The sequence below is a fragment of the Arvicanthis niloticus genome, chromosome 4, assembly GCF_011762505.2.
Source record: "Arvicanthis niloticus isolate mArvNil1 chromosome 4, mArvNil1.pat.X, whole genome shotgun sequence".
Taxonomy (NCBI): Eukaryota; Metazoa; Chordata; class Mammalia; order Rodentia; family Muridae; genus Arvicanthis; species Arvicanthis niloticus.
In genome coordinates this window covers 72129203-72155708 of record NC_047661.1, presented here as the reverse complement: position 1 = coordinate 72155708, position 26506 = coordinate 72129203, and the positions used below count along the sequence as shown (strand labels likewise).

Here is a 26506-nt window from a genome sequence, read left to right as displayed (position 1 = left end):
TTCTGCACTAAAACCATCTGGTGCTGGGCTTTTTTTTTCCCTTGGGTTGGAGACTTTTCATGACTGCTGCTGTTTCTTTGGGGGTAATAGAACTATTTAGATGGTTTATCAGATCCTGATTTAACTTTGGTGTCTGGTATTTGTCTAGAAAATTGTCCATTTTATCCAGATTTTCCAGTTGTGTTGAGTATAGGCTTTTGTAGTAGGATCTGATGATTTTTTAATTTTGTCAGTTTCTGTTGTTATGTCTCCCTTTTCAGTTCTGATTTTATTAATTTGGATACTGTCTCTGTACCCTCTGCTTAGTCTGGCTGAGGGTTTATCTATCTTGTTGACTTTCTCAAAGAACCAGCTCCTGGTTTTGTTGATACTTTGTATAGTTCTTTTTGTTTCCACTTGGTTGATTTCATCCCTGAGTTTGAGTGTTTCCTGCCATCTACTCCTTGGGTGCATGTGCTTATTTTTTTTCTAGAGCTTTCATGTGACCTGTCAAGCTCCTAGTGTGCTCTCTTCAGTTCCTTTTTGTAGGCACTTAGAGCTATGAGTTTTCCTCTTAGCACTGCTTTCATTCTGCCCCATGAGCTTTTGTATGGTGTGTCCTCATTCACATTAAATTCTTTTTTTTCCTTTTTGTATATATTTTATTTACATTTCAGATGCCATCCCCTTTCCCCATTTCCCCTCCCTATAAAACCCCTATCCCATGCCCCCTTTTCCTTTTTGCTTTTATACAATTTTTTAATGTTAGTCAAAGGCTTTATAAGTTTGGTAATGCTCAATCAGAAGTGTAACCCAATACCCAACCTAGATATATAAACTATCTTTGACTGGTGGAGACACGTGAACATCTGCCTCCATGCGCCCTCTCTCTCTCTCTCTTTTTCTCTCTCATCACCTAGCTTCTCCTCTCTTTCATCTTCTCTCCTTAATCCATCTCTTCCTCTCAGTACTCCTTCCCCCTTAGCTCCTCCTACATATCACCCTTCCTGTTAAAATAAAACTTTTTTCTCAAAATACAATTAGAGCATACTTATTCATAATTGTACCAGTGAGGTACAAGATAGTTCTAATACTCAGTCCATCATTTTGTTGACTAACCAGAAACTCTGTTATCTCTCCTAACTAAATCACTTAGTTTTGAACCTGGCTTTTTTCTTGGCTTTAAAATGAATGTCAGCTGAAAACCATCCACTCAGATCTTTTCTCTCAAAATAAATAGCCAGGCTTGGCTATGAGACTATAGGTCTTCAAACCCTTCAGAAATCCAGAGTGACTCCGAGTTAACTGAAATTATGGGAAGCACTTTGAGCTTTCGCAAAGTTTCTTTTATGAATGTAGGTGACCTTGAATTTGGTGCATAGATGTTCAGAATTGATTTTATCTTGGTAGATTTTTCCTTTGATGAGTATAAAGTGTCCATTCTTATATTTCTTGATAACTTCTGGTTGAAAGTCCAATTTAATTCACTATTAGAATGGCTACTCCAGCTTGTTTCTTAGGACCGTTTGCTTGGAAAATTGTTTTCCAGCCCTTTACTCTGAGGTAGTATCTGTCTTTGTCACTGAGGTGTGTTTCTTGTATGCAGCAAAATGTTGGGTCCTGTTTATGTATCCAGTACATTAGTGTATGTCTTTTTACTGAGGAAATGATTCCATTGATGGTAAGAGATATTAAGGAGAAGTGATTGTTGCTTCCTTGTATTTTTGATTTGTTTGGGTTTTGTTGTTGTTGTTAGTGGTGGAGTTATGTTTGTCTGGCTATCTTCTTTTGGTTTGTTGGAAGATTACTTTCTTGCTTTTTCTAGGGTAAAATTTCCCTCCATGTTTCCCTCGATTATTTTTTGTAGGGCTGGATTTTGGAAAGATACTGTGTAAATTTGGTTTTGTCACGGAATATCTTGGTTTCTCCATGTATGGTAATTGAGAGTTTTGCTGGGTATAGTAGCCTAGGCTGCCATTTGTGTTCTCTTAGGGTCGGTATGACATATGTCCCGGGTCTTCTGGCTTTTATAGTCTCTGGTGAGAAGTCTAGTGTAATTCTGATAGGTCTGCCTTTATATGTTACTTGACCTTTTCCCTTACTGCTTTTAATATTCTTTCTTTGTTTTGTGCATTTGGAGTTTTGATTATTATGTGACATGGGGTGTATTTCTTTTCTGATCTAGTTCATTTGGAGTTCTGTAGGCTTCTTGTATGTTCATGGCATCTCTTTCTTTAGGTTAGAGAAGTTTTCTTTTATAATTTTGTTGAAGATATTTACTAGTCCTTTAAGTTGGGAATTTTTGCTTTCTTCTATACCTATTATCCTTAGGTTTGGTCCTTTCATTGTGTTCTGGATTTTTGGATGTTTTTGGGCTAAGGAGTTTTTGCATTTTCTATTTTTTTTGACAGTTGTAGGAATGTTTTCTATGGTATCTTCTGCACCTGAGATTCTCTTCTGTTGGGAGCTGACTTTTAGCAGAAAGCAGCTATCAAATTTGCAGCCATATACCCTGACAAGAGATTTGTTTTCAACAGCCTACAACAGCTGAGCACACTCTGATAAATATCTTGCTTATCTCACATACCTTGTTCTGCTGTTTAGTGACCCCAGCTGCATGGTGCACATGGTAAAGTGTCTTCAGCTGTGTTCCTCTGCTTGTGTTTATAAATACCCAGGATTTTCTTGCAAGGAGAGAGACAATAAGAGGAGACACTAAGAGAGAGGAGACAATAAGAGAGACAATAAACAGAGAAATGAGACTTGGAATCACACCCTGTCTTGTCTCCATTCCTCGTGTCTCTTCCCCCTCCATTCCACACTCTCTTTCTTGACCAGAGCACTTAGCCCCAAAACGTGGGGCAGTGTGGTTGTCAACACTCTTCTTCTATCTCTTGTATTCTGTTGGTGATGCTCGCATCACCATGACTTCTGATCTCTTTCCTAGATTTTCTATCTCCTGGGTAGTCTCCCTTTGTGATTTCTTCATTGTTTCTACTTCCATTTTTATGTTCTGAATAGTTTTGTTCAATTTCTTCACCTGTTTGGTTGTGGTTTTTTTGTAACTCTTTAAGGGATTTTTGTATTTCTTTTTAAAGGGCTTCTACCTGTTTACATGTATTTCTTTGAAGAAGTTAATAATTTCTTTGAAGAAGTTATTTATATCCTTCTTAAAGTCTTCTATCACTATCATGAGAAGTGATTTTAAACCTGAATCTTGCTTTTCTGGTGTCATTGGGTATTCAGGTCTTGCTATGGTGGCAGAACTAGTTTCTGATGATGCCAAATAACCTTGATTTCTGTTGCTTATGTTCTTGTGCTTGCCTTTCACCATATGGTTATTTCTAGTGCTACCTTCACTCACTATCTCTGACTGGAGCCTGGCTGTACTATTATTTTGGTTGAGTCAGAACTCCTCAGAGTCCAGCTGTCTCTGTGATCCTGTGATCCTGAGACCCTGGTTGTGATAGTTCCTGGGAATCAGGCTGCTTCTGGGCTCCTAAAATCCTGGTGTGCCCAAGGTTGTGAGATCCTATGATCCTATTATCTTATGTTCCTATGTGTTAGAGCTCCTGGGAGTCCAGTCTCCTCTGGGTTTTGGGGGATTGAGTGCATAGCTGAAGCCTTAGTGTACTACAGTATACTTGAAATGTTAATGTATTTTCTAAGCTCATCCAAAGTTTGAAATCGTAACTGTTGTGTTTCATGAAATAAGAGCCAGAGTAGGTTTGTTAGAACCAGGTATAGTAAGAATTAGAGGGGTGCTCAGGAGAGTTCAGGCTGAGGCATCCCTAACCCCTGTGGTACCAGCCACAGTATAGAATAGAGTTTGATATATAGTTTGGTATCATAGAGATAGAGATAGAGATAGAGATAGAGATAGAGATAGACCTCGAGATAGAGATAGACATAGATATAGATATTTTGGTATAGTACAAAGTTTATTTAAAGCATAGGAAGGGGAGTTGAGTATGAATGAGAAAGTAGTAGAGGCAGATGAAGAGAAAAAGAAAGAGAAAGAGAGAGGAAGAGGAGCGGATAGAAAGAAAAAGAAGAGAAGAGGCAGTCCAGAAACACATGGAGAAACAGGGGCAAGGGGGAAGAGAACATAGCTAGAAAGTGGTCAGGAAGTGTAGGAAATTAAGAGAATAAGAGAGTGAAGAGGAGCAAAAAGCCACTTTCATAGTGAGTCAGGTGTACCTTGCTATTGCCAGGTAACTTTTGTGTGGAGCCTAAAAAATGATAACATTTCTTCATTTTTGATTAATTTAAAAGAAAAGGAAAAATCTAGAAAGAGACAATTGTGGAGCAACAATAGATTTGTCATGATCTTTAGTTACTTCTTGCTGATTTTGAAATGACATGTCTTGGGAAAACCAAGAAAATGTGGATTGTGACATTGGTCCAATCATAGAGAGTTGGCTGTTTCCTTGCTATCCAGGGGCTGTGGAACCATCTCTAGATAAAAGGAACAGGTTCAGTTGAAGCATCTGTGTCGATGAGAGTAGATTGGAGCATGTGGGTTGCATCTTTGGAGCTGTCTTGCATGTTGATTTTCAGTAAACTCCTGGACCTGACAAGATGATGAAACATTATGTTTGTGTGTGTATGTGTATGTGTGTGTGTGTGTATGTGTAGTAGTAGTAGTAGTAATGTAGTAGTAATAGTAGTAACAGTAGCAGTAGTAGTTGTAGAAAATAATACATGTATACTATAAATACATTATATATACATATGATATATACATCATATATACAATATATACTTTATAGATATAGACTACATAAAATATATATTACATATATAATATACATGTGTATACACACACACACATATATATGTGTATATATATATATATATATATATATATATATATATATATATGAATAATGTTAAGAACATTTTGGGAGAAAAAGAACTTTTTGTAGGTGTACATTTGAAACCTATAGGTCTTGGTGTTTGAAGTGAGATGAGTCCCAATCCCAGGGAACAGAAGAGGAATTCTACCCTCTAGAAGAGGCCTCAAGTGGGAACTTAGGCTATTGATGGGCAGATGTACTCACCCAAATTCAGTCTCTTTGGTCCATGGGAGGTAGATCTGACTGTGTTATTGGAGAGTATAAGTTTTCAAAAGAGAGAAATTTGTTAACAGCATGAACAATCTTTAAGATGAGCTTAGGGAAGACAAAAATGTTTCATGGAGCAGAAGGAGCAAGAAGGGCTTTTTCTTCTCTCTAGAAGACTGAATGTATATAAATAGATGTAGTATAATCAGAAACATTTTGAAGAATATATTTGAAGATAATTAACAGAAACTAAAAAATTTGATGACCTTGTGAATATGATAATTGATCATATAGATTAGCCTGAATAACACCTTAAAGACTATAATTAAAAGACAAACAAAAGAAACTTATATTTGTAACTATGACAGCTGATAGTATAGATTTAGCACAAGAAGCACTTTTAGTCTGTGGGTTAAGGACAATCAAAGGAAACTTAAAATTTAAACTTGTGATTATAAAAATTGGATCATGGAATGGAATGTTTTAATAGGGTTAGGCTAATTTATAAGAACTCTATTATTAATGTTAGGTCAGTGTCATAACAAGGGGTGGAAATATGTAGCATTTATTCACTGGGAAGTGAGATTAGAACAGGAAGTAACAGAAGGTTGTATCTGTGAAGGTTACATCTGAACTTCTGTATCTTATATCATGAAGCCTGAGAGTAAGGCAAATCTGTCTTTGGTAAAAGATCTGGCACTCTAAACTAGTTAACAAATTGACTAATGAGATATTAAGGTGGTTAATTACCTTGGGGGAAAGAGCTAGAGGTCTGTTTTCTAGCTGTAGTTTGCTTAGCTGTCAATGTACAGAAATTTGAGAAAAATAAATTAAAATCTAGACATCATTAATTAAAATGACAGAGGTTGGTCAATAGTCCACTACCTAGTAAATTTTCTAGGTCCCTGTGTTCTCCATCACAACTCTGGGCAGAGTCAGTGTGTCAATTATGCCCAGAAGAGAAGAAGCTTTTTTTTCCCTGTAGAATAGGAACATGGGAGAATTGACTCACCTTGACCTAGGCAGTAGGAGACATTTAATACTCTGGGTGTCCTCAATTTCACAACAGCATAAGCTGATGTCTGGCAGCTGCAAGGAAATGAAGCATTGTTTCTCAGTGGTTTTTATAACACAATCTTGGCAGTCTTGTCACTGTGCCTACATTTTCTTGGAGACCTTGGTGGGAATGTGGGGGGTTGTAACTCTTATGCCTTGGGAGTCTCAGTCTGTCCTAATAACCTTAAACATGTACTGTTACATTTAGCAGATTTCTGAGAAGACTGACAGCTAGTATATATTAAGCATATCTGAGTTAGGCAATCTCTATCTTAAATCAGTGATCTTTAACCTTTTTACTGTTGTAAATCTTTAAATTACTATTAAAATTACTACTTACCAAGGCAGGATAGAAATCAGAGACCCTAAGTCAGCATGTTCTAAGGTGATAAGGCAGTGAGGTAGAAATTGCCCATAACAAAGATGGTGGGTGGTCATGGGACTATCATTAACTAAGATGGCAGTGAAGCTACAGCCAGTCATGTGACCTCCCTTAGCTAAGATGGCACTGAAGCAAAGGCATAGGAAAACCTTATCTGCCCACAAAAAAGATGGTATACACTCATAAGACTGCCCCTAATCAAGATGGTGATAAAGCTACAGCTCTGACTAAAGAAATGTCACATATTTGTCACATATTGAAATGGCAGAAATGGCTGTATATCACTAGATAAAAACATATAAAAGGACAAACATATAGAGATAAATGGACATGTTTTTTTTTTTTTCTGGTGGGCAAGAGGTCTCTGATTTCACCATAGTTGGCCTGTATCTCTGTGAACAGAGCAGTGGGTTTGATCTGTGCATGGAGCAACTGAGCTTCCATACCTGGTTTAGAGCTGATGCAGAACAGAATGAAAAGAAACCAGAGAGTTTACAGTGGTGGTGGTGAACAGGCCCCAGGAGCACAGAAGCATAGGCAGCAGCTCAATCTGGTGTGAGCAGGGCAGAAATGAAGCAGGGCAAGGGAGCAAGCACCTTGGGGAGGTGCGGGGAGTAAGAGGCAGTGCCTACAACTCTGCTCTAGCATAGCAAGAATTTTGCCCACATGAGGTTGGGTTGGGCAGGGAGCAAGAAAGCAAGGGTGAAAGTGGAGAGAGGAGGCTAGAGGCAGCTGCAGAGGCAATGGCAGAATCATGGGGGAACACTGTTTCTCAATAGTTATCATACCACAATCTAAGCAGTCTTGTCACTTATGCAGGAGGGAGATCAAAGAAAGAAAGCAGCAAGAGATGGGGTGGTAGGACGGGGCCCTACATAGTAATCTTTCAATTTTTCCAGAAGGCAGAAGGGAGAGTTGTAAAAGTTTATTTTTTTTAAGTACCTTTTGACACCCGTGCAGAGTTTTTGCTTAGTGGATATTGGGGCCAAATTTAGCTTGTGAAGTTTTAAGCCTTTAAGAATGAGCGACATCCCAGTATAGAACCTGGGATTGGCTGGGAAGACATATGCTTTCTGGGTGAGAGTGCAGTTATTAATTACCCCTATCAGCATCCTGAGGATAAGTTAATAACTAAACAACAGAAGGGTCAGATCACCAATACATCAAGCATTGAATTGAGGTCTGAGCTCAGGCCAGTACCTGAGTGGGCAGTGAGGAGAATGGTTTACCCAGGCCTGAGGTTTCACAGCTGTAATAAAAGGAAATGACACAGAGGAGAGAGAAAATCTCACTAAAGGGAACATGTCCTAAGATAAGGATACAGCAAAGAGGCCAGTCATAAAGACTGTGAATGTCAACATCCACAAGAACACCACAGGGTGGCTGCTAGCTCAACAACCCTACCTTGGACCAGGGAATGTTTACACTGACCACTGTCTGAGAGAGAGCTTACCAACTTGATATGTTTTGAATGGGTAGTAGTTCTATCCTGCAATCTGTTGAATGGAAATTTCATGTGGCAATGGGAGATGTTAACCTGGGAACCTGCAAGTTGTTAAATATGAGTCACAACACCAATGTGCTTTATAAAAAAAAAAAAAATCGAGGATCTGTTTGATAGCACCAGCTATGGTGATGGTGGGATTGGTTATCTGGTAGGCCCATGCTGAGGCATCCCATCCCCCTGAGGTACCAAACATATGACAGGTTTGGTATAGAATAGTTTACTTAGAGCATGGGAAGGGAGTTGAATAGGGATGATAAGGGAGGAGAGGGAGAGCGAGAGAGAGGGAGAGGGAGAGAGCACTTAGGACAAATTGAAACTAAAATCTAAAATGTATCTATAATTGAATCCACCAGAATGAATAAATAATTTCTAGTTCTTCTTTTTAGATCAACTTTAGATCAACTTTAACCACCAAACGACCTCCAACAGAAATGACAGGACCTGGAAGCCAAGAGCTGGGGCTCCACACAGATCAGCATTCAGAAATTCTGTTATGTGTGGACCATTAGCAACTTTTCATTTTGCATTCGTGGAATTCAGAGAAAGTTTTCAAGCCCAGTGTTCTCACTAAAGGCCAATGACGAATTGACATGGTGTTTAAGAGTTCTTGCAAACGGGGTCGATGAAGAAAGCAAAGACTACCTGTCAGTTTACTTGGTGTTGCTCAGCTGTCAAGAGAGACCAGTTTGGGCAAAGTTTGAGTTCTGGATCTTAAATTCCCAAGGAGAGAAATATCAAAGAACAAAGAGCACAAAAATCACTAGCTTTCTGCAAAACCAACAATGGGGATTCAAAAAGTTCATTCTCCAACGTCTCCTCCTCTCCCATCAGCATTGGCTTCTCTCTGAAGACCAGCTCACCCTCTGCTGCAAGTAGGGCATAGTAAGAGACTTCTTTTGCATGCCTGGAAAGAACATGACACCTGCAATCATGGATCCTTGGCACACACTGGCAGATGACCTAAGGGAGTTGTGGGAAAAATCTCTCTTCACAGACTGTTGCCTGTTGGTGGCTGGCCATGAATTCAGGGCTCACAAGGCCATCCTAGCAGCTCGCTCTCTAGTTTTCAGAGCCATGTTTGAACATGAAATGAAGGAAAGCCTAACAAATCAAGTTGAGATCCATGACCTGGATCCCAAGTCTTCAAGGAGATGATGGACTTTATCTACACTGGGAAGGCACCATACCTGCATAGCCACTCCATGGCCACTGGTGTGCTGGCAGCTGCTGACAAGTATGGCCTAGAGGGCTTGATGGTCATGTGTGAGGATGTCCTCTGCAGGAACCTCTCAGTGGAGAATGCTGCACACACTCTCATCCTGGCTGACCTCCACAGCAGAGAGGAGCTGAAGTCGCAGGCTCTGGATTTCATTTCAGTTCATGCTTCTGAGATCTCTGAGACTTCAGGGTGGAAGTCAATGGTGGAGTCACAACCCCCTCTTGGTGGCTGAAGCATTCCACTCCCTGGCTTCTGCACAGTATTTTCTTGAAGCCCTCACTCAAATGCCTAAAATGATTTTAGGGGCTAGACAGATATGACCAACACTTTTCTTCCAACAGCAACATTTGGTGTTATAACCAAAGACTTCTGGTTAGAATATACTATTGCTGCAGCATTTACACTGAATCTGGGAAAAGGCAGTATGGTGGTTCAGATTGAAAACAGCTGTAATATATTAAAATGGCAGATGTGGAAAGGGCAGCACAGGAGTCTAGGACACTCTACCTGACATCTACCCTGCTGATGGTCTTGTTTGGGTTTTTAAGACTCAGTTCATAGGAACTTACCTGTAACTGGTGATTCAGAGGCTCTGAGTCCTTTCTCTGCTCTCCATGACCACAAAAAAGTATCTGTTCACAAAAGCTTAACTATTGGGTTGTAATATGTGTCTCAGACCAGTTGTTGGATTAAAGCATGTCCTGAGTCTGCCCTGCCAAGAGGCTAAGGCCACTTGGTGAGACAGAGGCTTGGAAAGTTTGACTATACTCTCTCCAAGCTGGCACCCTGCAGGCATGGGGCTATGGAAAGCCTCAGGACCCCACTCTGGGGGCGAGAAGTGCAGTTTGAAATACGAGGGGAGCCAGAGCTAGTTTGTCTGGCTCTCGGTCTTTTAGGCACCCATGTTGGGCTATGGGAGCTGTGGAAGTTCTGAGAACAAAGTGGAGGCCAAGGTCTGGATTGGCACATGGACAAAGGGAAGAGAAAAGGAGAGATGCTCCGGCTGTTTGCCATGGGGATGACAAGTTCTTGGCTTGATTTCAGCAGCTTGCTTGGCTTGCTTGGGTTGGTGGTTGCTGTGGCTGGGAATGCGGAGACGTCTTCTGTGGGAGATTGGAAGGAAGCTCTATAGATGAAGGCCTGCTCCACTGCTCCTCACAGTGGATCCTCAATGAAAGAGAAATGGTCCATGATTTTAAGTTGTTTATTGTCATGGTGGAAAGTAAATGATAAACCATACCCCAGTTTTCTCAGGGCAAGCCTAAGGTTAAATACCTTTTGTAGAAAGGGTCTGGGAAGGAATGCTTAATTGACTATGTCCCTCTAGACTTTAGGTACTTCATTAATATGAGGATCTGCCTTGAGGCTCCTTGGCTTGTAGGCATGCCCTCTACATGTGGAGGGGCTAGTAGGGGTGTTGCCCTACGTGACCAAAGGATACAAGTCTATCAAGAGCTGTGGCACCATGTCAGGAGACTGGAGTATGGGGATGTGACAAATGCCTACCATCCCTTGCAGGGAACTGTGCGGGGTCACCTGCTGGGTCACTGGGGTTTCAAACCTAGCTCAACCAGAAAGCAGGCTGCCTTTTAGGGTCCTATATTAGCCTAGTAAAATAGCATATGAATAGAACTTTTAGAATCAGTCTATGGATTCCAGAGATGTTTATGTTTAGAAAAGTTCCGTGTACAAAGACTCTGGTTCAATTTCCAGCACACACAGGAGAGTTTTTAACCACCTGTAACTAGTTATCCAGAGGATCTGAGGCCCTGCTCTGGTCTACATGGCCACAAACACCTCTGTAGACAAAACCTGATCCTAATAAAATACAATATGAATAAAACTTTTGAAATAAGTCTGTGGTTTCCAGAGATGTTTATGTTCAGAATAGTCTTGTGTAGTCCAATCAGCTAAGCTCAGCTGTGGGTGTTTGTGCAGACCCCTCACTATCCTTCTAGTATCAGAAATCCTTGGTTTCTTTATTGGAGTTTAATGTTGGCAAATGAGAACTCCTCCATCATGCTCTTATGACAGCTGAGAAGAATATGGCAAAGTGAAGGGAGTCTACACCTTCTGGGAGAGAAGTGTTTGTGGGTCAAGGCATGAAAAATCTTTAAGGTATTTTGATATTAGTAGGGATTGATTCTTTATTGATTCATACTCCCTAGGACAGTGGTTCTATAACTTCCTAATGCTGTGCCCCCTTAATACAGTTCTTTATGTTGTGGTCAGCAAATCATTAAATTACTTTGTGGCTACTTCATAACTGTAATGTTGCTACTGTTAGGAGTCCTACTGTAAATACCTGATATAGAAGATATCTTGTATTCAATGCCTATGAAAGGGTCATTAGGCTGCCAAAGAGGATAGGAACCAACAGGATGAGAACCATAACTCCACACCATGCCTGCCAGAACAGGTAGACTGTTTACAGATCTTGTCTTCCTTCAGTTCTTGCAGACCCAATCACACAATCAAAACCCCACCTTTGTAGCACACCACCTGTGGGAGCCTTCACTGCCCATTCATCACATGTCCTGTAGATCTCACAGATTTTCCCCTTCTAACCCCGTTCCCCCGAAACTTTGCTCTGTCTCGGCCCAAAAGCCAGGCTTGCACACCCACGGAAACAAGTGCTACTCTTTGTATGGTAACAGAAGCCTAAAGGCAGATCCACACCTCTCTCTCTTCCCTCCCCCACTTACTATTTCCCCATTCTCATTTTCAGTACTGCAGCACCAACCCCAGTGGATCACAGAGAAATTCTCCCCCAATCTTCCTACCCCCAATCCATTCCATTTCAGCCTGCAAGAATTCACTAAGAACACCACAAAAGAAAAGGGCTGGGAAACAATTCTGAGTCCCACAGACCATTCCTTTTTAAGCTCCCTCCCCCTAACTCCTTGCTATATTCTAGTCCCTAACTCCTGCATGCACTCACTGAAAACTCCCTGACCAATCCTGACAGGGAAGCATGGAAGCCACCTGTACATCTTCCCCTCTCCTTCAGTTCTTGTAGTACCACACCTACCAGCCTAATCCCCAACTCTATAGCAAACATTTGGGGTAAACTATGTTCACTCTCCCCCAGTCCCAAGCAGACAAAGTAAGCAGATTCTGGTATAATGTCCTCCCTCCTGTGAACCCCTTCAGACTTCTAACATCCCCATTCCTTAATGTCAGTTCCCAATCCCCAGAAACATTGAACCACAAGTGGCCAAAGTTATTAGGTCCAAAGGAAAGTTCCTGCCTAACAGCAGTGATGGCTGTTCTCAATTGTCAACTTGACAATATCTGGAATAAACTACAATACAGAATTTGTAAACCTCTTGTAAAAATGTAAAGAGAGGTTCATGTCCAGGACTAGTAGTACAGGCCTTTAATCCCAGCATTCAGGAAACAGACACACACAGATCTCGGAGTTCAATGTCAGTTTACAGAACAATTTCTAAGCCACCAAGCCTAGGCAGTGAAAGTGTAATAGAACAAAGGCAGCATGTTCTAGTCCCATAAAGCAGCAGCCATGGGCAGCTTGGGCCACCTGGCTTTAGGCTAGAGTGCCTTCCAGCACCAAGCTTGCTTGCATGATGACATGCTTCCCACCATGGTGATAATGGACTAATCCTCCAAAATGGCAAAGCAGCTCCAGCTAAATGTTTGTATAAGTGTTGCTTTGGTCATGTGTCTTCCAAGCCATAAAACTGTAACTAAGACAACATACAGCAATTACACTCTTCAAAAATCCAGAGAGGAAACCAAAAACAAGAAGCAGAACTGCTACCCAACACACACAATTGTAGAAACTAAAATCTAAATCTTTAATCATTGCAATGCTGGAATCTTAGATGCTAGCCTAAACAATAGACAGCCAATACATTTAGTCCCTTATTTCCAGACAGTTAACGCTCCAGATAATAAAAGACTCATCTGGGCCAGACAGCATTACAGAGGAAGTGAGGATAGCCACTGGGTGCCGGTTGATGGTGTTGAAATTTGATCTTCTGGGTGTAGGACACTTGCACATTTAAAACTGGCAGTCTTTTCTATTTAAGGTGACACTCTTCAGTTGTCCCCTCTCTTTCTGTGTGTGTGTGTGTGTGTGTGTGTATGTGTGTGTGGTGTGTGTGTATGTGTGTGTGCGTGTGTGTGTGGTGTGTGTGTATTCGCATGGATATGTGTTTGTGTACTGAAATTGTACATCAACTTTTACTCTAGCAAGAACCGTCTCTACCAAAGAAATTGCTCTTGGGTTGGCTCAATAGAGTTAGCCCTAACTGTCTAATGGGGGCCTGCTAGTTTCACTGCTTTTTCTTTCTGTGCTAGGGATTGCTAGATAAACAGAATAATCTCCATGTTCCACAAAGGAACACAGAAGCAAAGCAATTATTTTTGTTGAAAGGTGCACCAAGACCCAACTAGAGTTAGCAAGCATACAGGGATAGATAATGACTGCCCTAAGCTCCCCCCACCCCAATTGCCCAGAGTCTGTCGTGATTGGCTAGTTTTAACATAATAATTACAAAGGAAATGAAAAACAAATGGAAGGGGTTGGCCACATAAGGGAAGGCTGCAGTCTTTATGTAAACAAAATTTTATCTGGTTGGGGGTAGTCTAACATTTGGATAGTGGTGGCATAAGCATTTAATTCCAGCACTCAGAAGGCAGAGGTGGGTGGATCTCTAGGCCAGCGCGGTCTACACAGTGAGTTCAAGCCAGCCAAGACTATACAGTGATACCCTGTATCAAAAAAGAAAACAAAAAGAAAGAAACGAACAAAAATCTGCATAGAGTTGGAGAGATGGTTCATAAGTTTAAAAGCACTGGTTAGATTCTGAGCGCCCGATGGCAGCTCACAGCTGTTTGCAGTTCCAGGGGATTGGATGTCTTCTTTTGGTTTCTATGGGCACCAGGCATACATGTGGTACACAGACAAAACACCCATATAGATAGAGTCAAATAGCAATAATAATTGCTCTCTACTCTGTTTTACAGAGTATGACTTCAAGTTTATATGCCTTCAAGTTCACTAATCTGGAACATTCAATCTTCTGTCTATCCGATCAAGTTTCTTTTACCTAAGATATTCATTTTTATCTGAAAGTTTTCTCTTTTGTTGGAGGATAGAGCTAGAGGTGCCTGACATGAAGGACTAGAGTTGGTTACTTACCACAATTCTAAACAACAGTGAGAATACAACAGGAAAGGGATTATGGAGTTTATTTTTGAGTTCCTAAGGTCAGAAAGACAGTGGTCTAGTGACACCCCGAGAACTGCCTTCAAGGGGCTAGGAACAGCTGCAAGATTGTACAGTACCCCAAATTGTGGTTGGGGACAGTATGCAAGTTAGCCTAGAAACGTGTAGTAGTCTTAGGCTCTGGTCTGGTAGATCCTTGTCTGAGGCTTTATCTTTCAAGGTCCCTATTGCAACTGGGAAATTATTAGCTCTTGTGGGTTAGTTCCAGTTCCTATAATAGGGTGCAAGACTTCAGGGGTCATTGTTTCTGGAATTTGAGGTAATCTGGGAAGTAGAAATAACACAGAGAATGAACAAGTTAGAGGAGCAAAATGGAGACAGGGCTGTGATTTGAGAAGCAGATAGAAGAAGATGAAAGCTGTTGATGTATGGCAAGTCTACAATTCTCAACGTCAGACAGGATGGTCAGGAGTCCAATGTCATTCTCAGCCACTGTTGAATTTGAGGCCATCCTGAGATACATGAGACTGTGTGTGGTGTGTGGTGTGTGGTGTGTGGTGTGTGGTGTGTGGTGTGTGGTGTGTGTTTATCATCCTTGTATCATCATTAGTTTTGTACTAATACTTGTAGCACAAGTCCTCCCAACCTACACTTTTCAGGCTCTATAGTAAAAAAAAAAATGTCTACGTATATCTGGACCAAAGGCTAAGTAGATAAAGGCACTTGCTACCAAGCCTGATGATCTGAGTTGAAGTCCCATGATCTACATGGTAAAATAAGAGAGGGAACTCCTTCAATTTGTTGTCTGACCTTCACACATATTCTGCTACATGTATGCAGTAATGTGCATGCACACACACTAGCAAGTAAATAAGTAAACAAATGTAATAAAGAATTATGAAAAGAAAACTCTTATTGTGACAATGTAGACATGTTAAATGAAATAGGCACCGATAAACCAATGTCATGTGACCTCACTTATAAGCATAATCTAAATCAATAGAACTTATAGAAGCAGACAGTAAGATGGTTGTCAGATTCAGTGGGGGAGGGCTGGGGACTGGGGAGATGGTGGTTAAAGAAAACAAAATTTCAGTTAAGAAAGCTTAATAGGGCTATTATAAAGCATCATGGCAACTATAATTAATGCAAGGGTATTTTATGCTCGACAGGCAGTGATAGAGTGTCATCACTACAAAAAGCCATAGGTATCTGAGGTAAGATGTTAGTCAGCTTGTTTTAGCCATTCCACTGTGAACATGTTTTAGACATCATGTTGTGTTGACTATATATTTTATTTGTTAATAAAAGTACTTTGACACTGTTTCATGTATCTTGTCTTTCTGTGTGGCAACCAAGGTATTCTTTCAGGTTAGAGGCTAAACTGAGTTACTGATACTGCCCCTTTGCTGCTTGTTTCTGCACTTCCCTTGGACTTGTTCTCACCAGACATCCTTCAGGAGGGATGCCCCCTTAAATTGTTATGCACTGGGCAAGGCACCTAAATGAGTCTCTGGATCATGGAAAGGCAAATCTTCCCTTTGAATGATTGAAGAGGTGCTTGGAATGAGGAAGTACGTGCCCATTTTCAAGCTACTACAATTAATTTGCATCATTGGTATTTTGATTCAATATTTAGGGTTATTGCATATTCTTATTTCATTTCTGGAGTAGTCTGGCAGATGAACTCATTTACTGGTGTGTGCCTTGGCCTTCCAGATTTCAACTCTTTGAATATATCATAGTCCTTTCTGTCTTGGTGTCTTCTAGGTTGTCTGTCCTCTGCTTGCCATGAAGCTGCTTGCCCCAGCTTCTCCCATAGCTAACTCCTCTCCTGCCCTTTGGTGTCAGTGTAGCTTCTGCTTTCTCAGAAAGGGCTTCCCTGTCAAAGGTAAACACATGCAATGTAACAAATGCTATAATTGCTTCATGTGCATGATTATTTGATCTGAGTTAGACCTTCATTAAGTTGTAGTAGCCAACTTAAAGTAGCCGAAATTTCCTTTTAGGTAATTATCATAGTTATAATTCAATCTAAATTTGTAAGCTTCCTAGTTCCTTTAGAAAACCATGTGGGTTTTTAAAAAAATGTCTTTTGGCTTTGTTCTGTATCTGTAGTACCTAGGCACTGGAAAGCGGTTACTGAGAGGAGAAAAAGAAAGCCCTACCCAAGATAGGGTCTCACTTGGTCTAAGTTCACTTTCAACTCATTATATAGCCAAAGGGTGTTCTTCAACTGTTGGTCCTTCTTCCTTAGCTCTCCAAGTACTGGGATTATAGACATAAGCGTCTTGTTTCTCTTGATATACATGCTTCAGGAACCTGGATGGTACCAGTCCATCAGTAGACAGTCAAGTCAATGACATTGGGTTCCAAATCCCTCAAGACTGAGGAATGGGCAAGGAAAAGGAGGAGTTGTAACTGGGTCTTCCATTCCAGACCACTTCAACAGTAATGGAATGAGGGGAATGATAAGATGGCTTAGTGGGTAAGAGTTCCTGTTGTCATTCCTAAAGACCTGAGATCAATACCCAGGGTCCACATGGTGGAAGAAGAGAACCACTCTTACAGATTGTCCTCTAATCTCCACATGTGAGCTGTGACATAAACATGTGCATACATACACACACACACATACATACACACACACACACACAGACAGATACACACATAGACACTAAATCAATAAGTGTTTATAAAAACTTAGAAAGTGGCTGTGGAAGTGTGGTGCCCTCCTGGGGTAGATGAAGCCCATCATCTCCTTGAACACTTAGGGATCCAGGTCATAGATCTCATTGTGGTTCATTAGTGCTCTCTTTCATTTCATGTTCAAACATGGCTCTGAAAACTGGAGAGCAAGCTGCTAGGATGGCCTTGTGAGCCCTAAATTCATGTCTACCTACCAAGAGGCAGCAGTCTGTAAACAGGGAATTCTCCCACAGGTCCCCTAGGTCATCTGTCACCACATGCCTTGGATCCTGGATTGCAGGTTTCATGTTCTATCCAGGATTGCTGAAGAAGGCTTCTACTATGTCCACCTTGCAGCAGAGGATGAGCTGTTCTTCAGGGAGAAGCCAATTCGGATGAGAGAGGAGAAAATCTCAAAGGATTAACTTTTTAAATCCCCAGTGTTGGTTTTTCAGAAAGCTTACCACAGTGGGTCTCTTCATACTCTGATATTTCTCTCCTTGGGCATTTATTATCCACAACTGGAACTTTGCCCAAACTGGGATCTCTGGACAGCTGAGCAACACCAGGTAAACTGACAGGTAATCTTTCCTTTCTTTGTCACCCCTGTTGGGAAGTACTCTCAAACACCATGCTACTTTGTCTTTGTACTCTATTGAGAACACTGGACTTGTAATCCTTTTCTAAATTCCCTCCATGCACAATGAAAAGTTAATAATGGTCCACTCGTAGCAGAATTTCTGAACAGTGATATGGACATAGCCCCAGGTTGTGTCTTCCAGATCCCCTGACATTTCTGCTGGAGTTATTTTTGAGGTTAAATTTTATCTGAGAAGAAGTAGAAGTTACTTACTCTTCACCCTGTAGGATACAATTATAGATACTCCTTAGATTTTAGTTTCAGTTTCTCCTAAACAGGCCATTCTATGGTGCTGTTTTTCTATGCAATTTTTGCTCTAGGCTTCAATATTTGTTATACAGGAAACAGGAAACGATGCAGACCCATAGTCACTCTAAATCACTCTCTCTCTCTCTCTCTCTCTCTCTCTCTCTCTCTCTCTCTCTCTCTCTCTCTCTCTCTCTCTTTGTGTGTGTGTGTATGTGTGTGTGTAACTCCCTCCCTCCCTTCTTCCCAACAATAGAAGAGTTTGGAAAATTTTGTACATTCTCATTTCAGGTGTGTGTTGGGAACCAACTTCTAGCAGAAAGTGGCTATCATCTTTGCAGCCATCTGAAACCATGTACCCTGACAAGAAACTTGTTTTTCAACAGCCTACAACAGCTGAGCACACTCTGATAAATATCTTGTTTTTCCCACATATCTTCTTTTGCTGTTTAGTGCCCCCATCTGCAAGGCTCACTTGCTATCCACACTATACATGCCTGTAATATGCACACAGTATCCACACCTGCAAGGTGCACGTGTTATCTATCCATGCCTACGAGACACATGGCAAAAGCATATAAATACCCAGATTTCCTTTCAATAAATGAGATTGATCAGAACCTCTGTCTTGTCTCCATTCTTGGAATCTCTTCCCCTTCATCCCCACTGTCTCTCTTGCTAGACCCTGACCCAAGGACTGGAGCAGCAGCTCAGGCCGGGAAAGGTGTGTTGTATTAGTCAGGGTCCTTTAGAAAATGTACACAATCAATTTCTCTACATAAAGAGAAAGTGGGTGTTTGAGAAAAACCTGTAGGGTGAGATCCAGCTAATATAACAATGGCTAAAGCTTGCAATTAGACCATGACGTTTGATGAACCAAGGATTCTTCAGTATATACAGGAATTCTGAAGAAGTAGGTTCTCATGCCAAGGAGAAGTGGACTTGCTACTAAGATTAGAGCAAACAGGAAAACACAAAGCTTCCTTCTTCTATGTTCATATATAGACCACCAGCAGAAGGTGTGGCCAAGTTAAGGGTGTGTCTTCTAGTCTCAGGATCTGGATTAAAGGTGTGTATTTTCCTGCCTCAAGACTCTGATTAAAGGTATGTGTTTTTCTACTCAAAGAGTCTGTATTTGAACTGGATCTATCTACTTCAACTTAAGCAAAAAAATTTTAAAAGGCATGCTCTCCATTCTTGTACATTACTTAAGTCCACAGGTAGTCAAGACAGGAAGAATAGCCATCACCAGTGTACTTTGCTTACTGGGGTCAATCTTCTATAAATGAAGGGATCATGTCAATCTCTGAACAGCTATTATTTACCCATATGCTGGTCTTACATGGATTCCTGACATAAACATGATCAGGGAAGTTATATTTTCCTTAACTTGTCTGAAGTCTGAGTGTTCACAAAATGTAAGGCATGTGGAAGAACTCCTATATGGTGGGCAGGAAGCAGAGCCCCAACACTCTGAAGATAGCTTTCTTCTTTCTAGTGTGTTACACCGATATCACCTACAGACCTTGTGATTACCCCTCCCAATTTGGTTTATGGTCTTGTACTTCCCCTCAGTAATTTCTCCTTAGACTTTTCATAATCACTTAAGGAATATCCTAAATGGTTCTAATTCAATCACTTTAATTGGCAGGATTCAGCTTATCAATGCCTCATAATCTGCATCCTCCACTGGTGAGTTCTGTCCTCTTGGAACTTGGACTTGGAACTGCCATACTTTTTCTGCCTTTCCTAAAAGGGAGAGATTTTGTTGTTTTCTAAGGGCTGCAGCATATATTCAAGAGATATCAAACATTAGGGTCTATTAATACTGCCCTTATGTAAAATAAGGTGAAAACTCTGTCTACATCTCTCATGTCTCCAGTTCTTCAAGTCTTAGACAAACAATTTAAAGGACACAGAAATAACTGCAGTGATTCAATCAGCTCAGCCACTCCCAGATTCCTGTGTGTCTCACTCCTATGCTGCTGATCCCTCAGGATAAATCAATTAATTGGCTTTGCTTTTGATCTCTCCAGTAGATTTATTTCTAGTATTCACATCAGCGACTCTTCATCAAGTTCTTTTTTTTAATACTTAACACTGTAATTCCTTTTTGCTTCAGCACAGATAAAAATGTCACCTCTATAACCAGATTATCATACATTTGCTTTTTTATTGGATATTATATTTATATGTCAGATTTATCCCCTTACCCCATTTCTCCCACCACCCAGGAACCTCCTATCCCATTTCCCCTCCTCCTGCTTCTATGAGGATGTGCCTATACCTACCCCTACCACTGCCAACTCTTCATCTGTGAATTCTCCTCACACTCCATATTCAGCTTTCATGGGAAATTAAGGACAGGGAAGAGGTCTCAAGAGACTAACTGCGAAAATCCCCCGGATTTTCATGTTCCTCAACCTGGTGTCCAAAGGCAGTCCCTATCCTCTAGCTTTAGTTCAGCTACAGATCAGCCAGAGGAGGGAGACGCTAAGGCTTTCCCTGTATCAGAGACCAGAGACGCTCAAGGGGTTGCTTGGAGACATCACACAGGGTTTAATTTTCAAATTATTAAAGAATTATAAATGCAGTATCTCAATATGGTGCCACTGCTCCCTTTACTCTTGCAATTTTAGAATCTGTTGCAGAGGAGTGGCTAACTCCTAGTGATTGGAATATGTTAGTGAGGGCAGTTCTTAGTGGTGGAGACTATCTTATTTGGAAATCAGAGTATCATGAGAATTGTAAAGAGACAGCTAGGAGAAACATTCAGGCAGGCAATGGTTGGTCCTTTGATGCCTTAGTAGGAGAAGGGCAATTTGCTTCTAGTGATAACCAGATGCAATATGACCCAGGTTTATATGCTCAAATTCAAAATGCAGCCATGAAGGCTTGGCATAAACTCCCGGTAAAGGGAGACCCTGGTGCATCTTTAACAGCAGTCAGGCAAGGGCCTGATGAACAATTTCCTGACTTTGTTCATCGATTAATGACAACAGCAGGGAGGATTTTTGGCAATGCAGAGGCAGGTGTAGATTATGTGAAACAACTTGCATATGAAAATGCTAATCCTGCCTGCCAAGCGGCCATTAGACCTTATAGGAAAAAGACAGACCTTACGGGTTATATCAGACTCTGTTCTGACATAGGTCCCTCTTATCAACAGGGCTTAGCTATGGCAGCTGCTATGCAAGGAAAATCTGTAAGAGATTTTTTGGCAAATAAAGACAGAAAGGCATGTTTTAAATATGGTAAGCCTGGACACTTTGCAAGAGATTGCAAAGTAGAAAATGAAGAGTAAATAACTTCTAGTTCTTCTTTTCATATCAACTTTAACCTCCAAACTACCTCCAACAGAAATGTCAGAGGACCTGGAAGCAGAGAGGTGGGGCTCCACACATGTAAGTATTCAGAAATTCTGCTATGAATGGACCATTGGTAACATTTCATTTTTCATGGGGAAAATTCTGAGAAAGATTACAAGCCTAGTTAGTGTTCACATTAGAGTCCAATGAGGAAATGGCTTGCTGTTTAAGTGTTTAAATCCAAATGGGATTGATGAAGAAAGCAAAAATTAGCTGTCAATTTTCTTGGTGTTGATCACTAATCCAGAGTGCAGTTTGGGCAAAGTTCAAGTTCTGGGTCATAAATTCACAAGGAGAGAAATATCCATGCATGAACAGTCCCAGTGTCATAAGCTTTCTGCTATACCAACACAGGGGATTCAAAAAGTTCATCCTTCGATTTGTCATCCTCTCCAATCTGCACTGGCTTCTCCCTGAAGACCAGTTCACTATCTGCTGCAAGGTGAGCATAGTAGGAGCTTTCCTTAGCATTCCTGGACAGATAATGACACCTGCAATCAAGGTTCCAAGGCATGTGTTGGCAGATGATCTAAGGGACCTATGGGAGAATTCCTTCTTCACATTCTGCTGCCTGTTGGTAGGTGGCCATGAATTCAGGGCTCACAAGGCCATCCTTGTCAGCTTCATTTCCCCAGTCTCATCTAGAGAGCTATGTCATAACATCAGTTGTATCTTTCCTTTCTGCCTGCCTACATCTCCTGTGAGTCCCACAGACCATTCCTTTTAAGCTCCCTCGCCCTAACTCCTTGCTGTATTCTAGCCCCTAACTCCAGCATGCACTCACTGATAACTCACTGACCAATCCTGACAGGGAAGCATGGAAGCTGCCTGTAGATCTTCCCCTCTCCTTCAGGTCTTGTAGAATCACACCTACCAGTCTAATCCTCAACTGTATACCAAACTTTTGGGGTGATCTATTTTCACTCTTTCCCCCAATCCAAGGAGAGAATGTAAGCAGATTCTGGTGTAATCTCCTACTGCCTGTAAAGCCTTCAGACATTTAACATATCCCCACTCCTAAGACTCAGCTCCCAATATCCAGAAATGTTGAATCTCAAGTGACCAAAACTATTAGTTGCAAAGAAAACTTCCTGCCTGACAGCAGTGATGGCTGTTCTCAATGGTCAAATTGATAATATCTGGAATAAGCTACAATCTAGATTTATGATGATCATGTAAAAATATTAATAGAGGTTTAGGTCCAGGCCTGGTAGTACAGGCCTTTAATCCCAGCATTCAGGAAACAGGTATGTATATCTATGAGTTCTTAGACACAATAGGGCTATTGAACACCCTCCTACCCTCTTCTCCTGTCTTCCTTTCAGAATTGCCTGTCATCCCCCAGCTCCCTTAGGTCCTCATGGGTTTTGTGACTCCCTGTGCTTCTCTGACCCTTTCTTGTGAATGCCATCACTCTCCTAGAAATTGGTTTTTCATCCTTGCCTTCTGGCCGCCACAAAAACCCTGATGCCAGGTGACCAGTCTCTCCTGGATTAACTAGGCAAAGTCCCTAACTCCCATTGAATGAGGTGAAAATACACGGAACAGCTTCTGTCTTCCTCCAGTCTAACCTGTATCCTGGAGTCTCCCATGACTATGGGGTGCAGTGCAATCTTCCTCCAGCCCTCTCTTTCATTCACAGGAAATGTATTGTCCATGCTGTCTCACTCTTTCTAGGGATGTCTTTTAGAAAATCTCCAGATTCTTCTGCACGAACATGACATGAGTGATCCTAAACTTATTCACTTTTGTGATAGAATTTGGACATAATACCCCTTAAATGATCAATCCAAAGTGTCACCTATAGACAGTCTAGATGCTAGTATTATTAGAGACTATTGCAGATACTACAGGTAATAAGGAAAATGGACAGATATTCCCTACTTCCTATTTTTCTCTTCTCCACTCCAAGCCCTGTTTGGTTTTGTCTGGTCTCTTTCCTACCCAGGCCCCTACACACACACACAAACTCACACACACACACATGCACATGCACACGCACACACTGTGTAAATGTCCTGCTTTTTTAGTTACTTGATGTATCTGTAGTTTATTGTAAAGTACAAGCAGGGAGGTAGACATGGCAGGATGGGGAGGAAGTAAATGAGCAGCCCCTCAAGCATGCACACATCCTGCACACACTTTCCCCCAGTCTGGGGCATATCTCAGCTCCCTCCTACACTATCCTCAATTTATAGAGCTCAGATTTTTTTTCCCTGTTTCTAAGTACTCTTTGTTCTCTGCTTTTTAAATTCATTTTTACAAGGATGCAGGTGTCGTTTATATATGAGTGGCATTTAAATATTGTTTTTGGCTGGTCCACTTCAATTAAGATCTGGCTCTGGGGTTTGTAGTATATATAGTGTATTTATGTATGTGTATCTAAAAATGTGTATATGAAAGAGCCAAATGATCTATGTAAAAAAAATGGTATACTGGCTAGTTTCCTGTTAACTTGCCATAAGCTAGAGTCATCAGAAAGAGAGGAGCCTCATTTGAGGGAATGCTTTCATGATATTCAGCTGTAAGATATTTTCTCAATTAGTGATCATTTTGGGACAGTCAATTTTATTGTTGGTGGTGCCATCCCTGGACTGGTGAGCCTCGGCTCTATAGAAAATCAGGCAGAATGAGCCATATAGAATCAAGTCAATAAACCCCATCCATCCATAGCCAGTTATCAGCTCCTGCCTCCGGTCCATTTCTGTTTGAGTTTCTGTCCTAACTTTCTCCAATGATAGATTATAATCTGGAATTATAAGACAAATAAAACCTTTCCTTCCCATGTTGGTTTTTGGACATAGTGATTTACTATAGCAATAGCAACACCAACTAAGACAAATAGGTACACATATAATGGAGGAATGATTTTGAATCAAAGTTGTAGGAGGCCTCCTAGGGTATTAACTGTTGTCAAAGTGTTATGATTCCTATCCCTTATTGATCTGAATTACTAGTCTAGTGCCAGCCATTGCCCCACCTTCTGCATATTCCAGAAGGCTGAGGTCTTATCTTTGGGTCATTTCTAGGAAATCAGAACAAACCAACCACCACAACAACATTGTTTCTAGGAATGCCTTGCCTACAATCCATGTTCAAATGACTTGGCTTACCACAATTAAAACATCTGCCATTCTGATTTTTTGGAACACCATTTAGAAATGATTTCTATGAAATTAGCGCCATAAACATGTGCACCTATTTGCATCTATTGTATTGCTAGTTCCTCAACCTAGAACTGACCTTAGTACATGCAAGCAATTAAAATGTTATAAAAGCAGATGGCGGGCGGGGGGGGGGAGAAAAAAACAATATAAACAACAAAAAGATTTAGCATATCAGAATATACTGATAGCAATAGCAAACATATATGTTGAAATTTATATGTTTACTTTTATGATGTTTAAAAAGATATTTGCCCTCCAAATCTCAAAAGTTTCAAAGTATGACTCTCAGTTGGTAGAACTCTTTCAGAAAGATTAGTAGCTATGTCCATACTGAGAGATGAGCTTTGCTGGTGATAAGTAGGTGGTCTTTTCAGGTTTTAAAAAAAGGTGCTAATTGCCAACCAGGAATCTAGTAGTAAGGAACATTCCTCTAGGGTCTCTGGTTGGCTTTCTGACTCCAGGTTCTCACTGATTCCCTAGGTTACTTGAATGGCAGGCCATAACCTGTAAGATATAATAAATATTTTCCCTCCCACCCCACCAAAAAAAAAATCAAACATGTGCTCCAAAATTAGCTAAATCTCTAATCCATTTCTCTATTGGTGTTGATCTTGCCTTTAAAGATTATATCACAGTTTTGCATTCTGAATTGGTATTTTCAAAAGCCAAAGATTGAATCAGCATTTTTTTTTGACTCCCGAATCTGATATTATTCTATTTACAGTTGAAGTCAATGTTTGCAAAAGATCAATAAAGATTTTGTGGTGGCCATGTATAATTTTAGTAAATGACACACAGACCTCTTTCCTAACATTTCAAAATTTTCTCAAGTATTTAAAGCTACAAATCTACATATCCTGTGTTTCTGTTTCCCAGAACTAGTCAATTCCAATAAAATCCACCCCCATGAGCAGCGAATCAGGACTTTCCCGGGACTGTGCACCATGTGGTCTAAGTCAAGCCCAGGCCCAAAATAGTTAATCAGCAATGATTCTTTATAAAAAAATTAACACAAAACTTCCCAGATTCTGGACCCATCTCAAAGTCACACACAGCTCGGCAGATAGAGCCAACCAGTCATGGAAAAGAATCATAAATGTCACCTGCTCCTACACTAACAGGTTTTATATTAACCCTATGAAGCACACACCTCCATCTTCCTGCCCAATGTATGGCAGACCCCTACATGTTGGATCTCTGCAAAATAACTGCTTTTTGTTGTTGCATAACATTTGAGTTATTGGTATCATTCTTCAGTGAATTGCAGACTCTTAGATATGAGGGCTTATCTGGGAGTTGCTGAATACCTCTGAGCCAAATTTTTGTTTGTTTTTATTTTTTCTTTTCTGATCATTAAGTTTGTTTTTTGTTATTATCAACTATCACTACAGTGTTTTCTTATTCTGTTCAATCTAGAGGCCAAGAGGGACAGAGCAGACTTGGTTTTGGTTGCTCAGTCTGGGACTATGGAGGACTCTCATGAACCCCATCTGGAAAACCTAGTAGTTTTCAACTGATTTATGAATTGGGTGTGTCTGTAGACCTTTGATTCACAGGAAGGAAGATTATCTGAGACAGCCTATTGTTGAGGACCGTTCTGTCCCATGCTTGGGGTCTAAGTGCTCTGGTCCAAGGGTATCAGACAACAGAATCTAGCAAGAAAGAGAGTGGGGATGGAGGGGCAAGAGATGCAAAGAATGGAGACAAGACAGAGTGTGTGATTGTGAGAACAAAATTTGAAAGCAGCATTGAAACAATAACAGAAATTCATGGTCAGCGAAGACCACCAATGACTTATTAAATATAGTCATAATAAAAACATTAAGTCCCTCCAGGGGCAGGGACTTATGAAAAAATGAAAAGGCATGCAAGGACGTGCCCAGACAAGCCCAAGTGAGTAATGGGCTATCTGGTGTTTACTTTTCTCTCCCCCTTTCTGAGAAGTCCTAGGTTTCATGGCCAAAATAACTAGTCATCCTGCCAGCTTGCACATA

The 26506-nt window shown here is 40.8% G+C and overlaps 1 pseudogene; it reads left to right on the top strand.

Annotated features, from left to right (window-relative positions):
- The first annotated feature begins 1985 nt into the window (after positions 1–1985).
- LOC117707832 (TD and POZ domain-containing protein 2-like) lies at positions 1986–9529 on the top strand (annotated as a pseudogene).
- The last annotated feature ends 16977 nt before the right edge of the window (positions 9530–26506 follow it).